This window comes from Salvelinus alpinus, chromosome 11 (genome assembly GCF_045679555.1).
Source record: "Salvelinus alpinus chromosome 11, SLU_Salpinus.1, whole genome shotgun sequence".
Classification (NCBI taxonomy): Eukaryota; Metazoa; Chordata; class Actinopteri; order Salmoniformes; family Salmonidae; genus Salvelinus; species Salvelinus alpinus.
The window spans coordinates 11,406,532-11,411,531 of NC_092096.1; the positions used below are offsets into that span (position 1 = coordinate 11,406,532).

At 45.1% G+C, this 5,000-nt stretch overlaps 1 protein-coding gene across 2 annotated transcripts in view; it reads left to right on the forward strand.

Moving 5' to 3' along the window:
* grip1 (glutamate receptor interacting protein 1) overlaps window positions 1-5,000 on the forward strand; it is a 421,581-nt gene that overhangs the window by 401,875 nt on the left and 14,706 nt on the right. The window lies entirely within an intron of this gene.

The window sequence follows — 5,000 nt, forward strand, 5'->3', positions numbered from 1 at the left end:
ATCAAAGGATGCAGAAAGGGAGGAGAGGAGGGTTGAGGAGGCAGAATCAGGAGATAGGTTGGAGAAGGTTTGAGCAGAGGGAAGAGATGATAGGATGGAAGAGGAGAGGGTAGCGGGGGAGAGAGAGCGAAGGTTGGGACGGCGCGATACCATCCGAGTAGGGGCAGTGTGGGAAGTGTTGGATGAGAGCGAGAGGGAAAAGGATACAAGGTAGTGGTCGGAGACTTGGAGGGGAGTTGCAATGAGGTTAGTGGAAGAACAGCATCTAGTAAAGATGAGGTCGAGCGTATTGCCTGCCTTGTGAGTAGGGGGGGAAGGTGAGAGGGTGAGGTCAAAAGAGGAGAGGAGTGGAAAGAAAGAGGCAGAGAGGAATGAGTCAAAGGTAGACGTGGGGAGGTTAAAGTCGCCCAGAACTGTGAGAGGTGAGCCGTCCTCAGGAAAGGAGCTTATCAAGGCATCAAGCTCATTGATGAACTCTCCGAGGGAACCTGGAGGGCGATAAATGATAAGGATGTTAAGCTTGAAAGGGCTGGTAACTGTGACAGCATGGAATTCAAAGGAGGCGATAGACAGATGGGTAAGGGGAGAAAGAGAGAATGACCACTTGGGAGAGATGAGGATCCCGGTGCCACCACCCCGCTGACCAGAAGCTCTCGGGGTGCGAGAACACGTGGGCGGACGAAGAGAGAGCAGTAGGAGTAGCAGTGTTATCTGTGGTGATCCATGTTTCCGTCAGTGCCAAGAAGTCGAGGGACTGGAGGGAGGCATAGGCTGAGATGAACTCTGCCTTGTTGGCCGCAGATCGGCAGTTCCAGAGGCTACCGGAGACCTGGAACTCCACGTGGGTCGTGCGTGCTGGGACCACCAGATTAGGGTGGCCGCGGCCACGCGGTGTGGAGCGTTTGTATGGTCTGTGCAGAGAGGAGAGAACAGGGATAGACAGACACATAGTTGACAGGCTACAGAAGAGACTAAGCTAATGCAAAGGAGATTGGAATGACAAGTGGACTACGCGTCTCGAATGTTCAGAAAGTTAAGCTTACGTAGCAAGAATCTTATTGACTAGAATGATTAAGAATGATTAAGATGATACAGTACTGCTGAAGTAGGCTAGCTGGCAGTGGCTGCGTTGTTGACTTTGTAGGCTAGCTGGCAGTGGCTGCGTTGTTGACACTACACTAATCAAGTCGTTCCGTTGAGTGTGATAGTTTCTACAGTGCTGCTATTCGGGGGCTAGCTGGCTAGCTAGCAGTGTTGATTACGTTACGTTGCGTTAAAAGAACGACAGTAGCTGGCTAGCTAACCTAGAAAATCGCTCTAGACTACACAATTATCTTTGATACAAAGACGGCTATGTAGCTAGCTGTGTAGCTAGCTACGATCAAACAAATCCAACCGTTGTACTGTAATGAAATGAAATGAAAATGTGATACTACCTGTGGAGCGAAGCGGAATGCGACCGGGTTGTTGAGTGCGGAAGTTCTATTCGGTAGACGTTGGCTAGCTGTTGGCTAGCTAGCAGTGTCTCCTATGTTAAGGACGACAAATAGCTGGCTAGCTAACCTCGGTAAATTAAGATAATCACTCTAAAACTACACACTCTAAACTACACAATTATCTTGGATACGAAGACAGCAAAGACAACTATGTAGCTAGCTAACACTACACTAATCAAGTCGTTCAGTTGAGTGTAATAGTTGCTACAGTGCTGCTATTCGGTAGACGGTGGACGTTTGCTAGCTGGCTAGCTGCTGGGCAGATAGCAGTGTAGACTGCGTTAGGACGACGTAATACGATAATTACGCAATTATTTTTGATACAAAGACGGCTATGTAGCTAGCTAAGAAGAAATTGCTAAGATTAGACAAATCAAACCGTTGTACTATAATTGAATGTAATGAAATGTAATGAAAAGTTATACTACCTGCGGACCAAAGCGCAAATTTACTATGAGGAGAACATCCATACGCTAGCTATTATGATTGTATTATTTTATAACCCATCCATTATATCGAAAGGCAGAAGGACGAGGAATCTGTTTATTGTTAATCAATATATACATCCATATGCTGTACATGGATTGCACATATGGCTATCATGTCATCCATCTAATGTCCCATAGGAGGACTGATCATCATGTCATCCATCTAATGTCACATAGGAGGACTGATCATCATGTCGTCCATCTAATGTCCCATTGGAGGACTGATCATCATGTCATCCATCTAATGTCCCATAGGAGGACTGATCATCATGTCGTCCATCTAATGTCCCATAGGAGGACTGATCATCATGTCATCCATCTAATGTCCCATAGGAGGACTGATCATCATGTCATCCATCTAATGTCCCATAGGAGGACTGATCATCATGTCATCCATCTAATGTCCCATAGGAGGACTGATCATCATGTCATCCATCTAATGTCCCATAGGAGGACTGATCATCATGTCATCCATCTAATGTCCCATAGGAGGACTGATCATCATGTCATCCATCTAATGTCCCATAGGAGGACTGATCATCATGTCATCCATCTAATGTCCCATTGGAGGACTGATCATCATGTCATCCATCTAATGTCCCATAGGAGGACTGATCATCATGTCGTCCATCTAATGTCCCATAGGAGGACTGATCATCATGTCATCCATCTAATGTCCCATAGGAGGACTGATCATCATGTCATCCATCTAATGTCCCATAGGAGGACTGATCATCATGTCATCCATCTAATGTCCCATAGGAGGACTGATCATCATGTCATCCATCTAATGTCCCATAGGAGGACTGATCATCATGTCATCCATCTAATGTCCCATAGGAGGACTGATCATCATGTCATCCATCTAATGTCCCATAGGAGGACTGATCATCATGTCATCCATCTAATGTCCCATAGGAGGACTGATCATCATGTCATCCATCTAATGTCCCATAGGAGGACTGATCATCATGTCATCCATCTAATGTCCCATAGGAGGACTGATCTTCATGTCATCCATCTAATGTCCCATAGGAGGACTGATCATCATGTCATCCATCTAATGTCCCATAGGAGGACTGATCTTCATGTCATCCATCTAATGTCCCATAGGAGGACTGATCATCATGTCATCCATCTAATATCCCATAGGAGGACTGATCATCATGTCATCCATCTAATGTCCCATAGGAGGACTGATCATCATGTCATCCATCTAATGTCCCATAGGAGGACTGATCATCATGTCATCCATCTAATGTCCCATAGGAGGACTGATCATCATGTCATCCATCTAATGTCCCATAGGAGGACTGATCATCATGTCATCCATCTAATGTCCCATAGGAGGACTGATCATCATGTCATCCATCTAATGTCCCATAGGAGGACTGATCATCATGTCATCCATCTAATGTCCCATAGGAGGACTGATCATCATCTCATCCATCTAATGTCCCATAGGAGGACTGATCATCATGTCATCCATCTAATGTCCCATAGGAGGACTGATCATCATGTCATCCATCTAATGTCCCATTGGAGGACTGATCATCATGTCGTCCATCTAATGTCCCATAGGAGGACTGATCATCATGTCGTCCATCTAATGTCCCATAGGAGGACTGATCATCATGTCGTCCATCTAATGTCCCATAGGAGGACTGATCATCATGTCATCCATCTAATGTCCCATTGGAGGACTGATCATCATGTCATCCATCTAATGTCCCATAGGAGGACTGATCATCATGTCATCCATCTAATGTCCCATAGGAGGACTGATCATCATGTCATCCATCTAATGTCCCATAGGAGGACTGATCATCATGTCATCCATCTAATGTCCCATAGGAGGACTGATCATCATGTCATCCATCTAATGTCCCATAGGAGGACTGATCATCATGTCATCCATCTAATGTCCCATAGGAGGACTGATCATCATGTCATCCATCTAATGTCCCATAGGAGGACTGATCATCATGTCATCCATCTAATGTCCCATAGGAGGACTGATCATCATGTCATCCATCTAATGTCCCATAGGAGGACTGATCATCATGTCATCCATCTAATGTCCCATAGGAGGACTGATCATCATGTCATCCATCTAATGTCCCATAGGAGGACTGATCATCATGTCGTCCATCTAATGTCCCATTGGAGGACTGATCATCATGTCATCCATCTAATGTCCCATAGGAGGACTGATCATCATGTCGTCCATCTAATGTCCCATAGGAGGACTGATCATCATGTCGTCCATCTAATGTCCCATAGGAGGACTGATCATCATGTCATCCATCTAATGTCCCATTGGAGGACTGATCATCATGTCATCCATCTAATGTCCCATAGGAGGACTGATCATCATGTCATCCATCTAATGTCCCATAGGAGGACTGATCATCATGTCATCCATCTAATGTCCCATAGGAGGACTGATCATCATGTCATCCATCTAATGTCCCATAGGAGGACTGATCATCATGTCATCCATCTAATGTCCCATAGGAGGACTGATCATCATGTCATCCATCTAATGTCCCATAGGAGGACTGATCATCATGTCATCCATCTAATGTCCCATAGGAGGACTGATCTTCATGTCATCCATCTAATGTCCCATAGGAGGACTGATCATCATGTCATCCATCTAATGTCCCATAGGAGGACTGATCATCATGTCATCCATCTAATGTCCCATAGGAGGACTGATCATCATGTCATCCATCTAATGTCCCATAGGAGGACTGATCATCATGTCATCCATCTAATGTCCCATAGGAGGACTGATCATCATGTCATCCATCTAATGTCCCATAGGAGGACTGATCATCATCTCATCCATCTAATGTCCCATAGGAGGACTGATCATCATGTCATCCATCTAATGTCCCATAGGAGGACTGATCATCATGTCATCCATCTAATGTCCCATTGGAGGACTGATCTTCATGTCATCCATCTAATGTTCCATAGGAGGACTGATCATCATGTCGTCCATCTAATG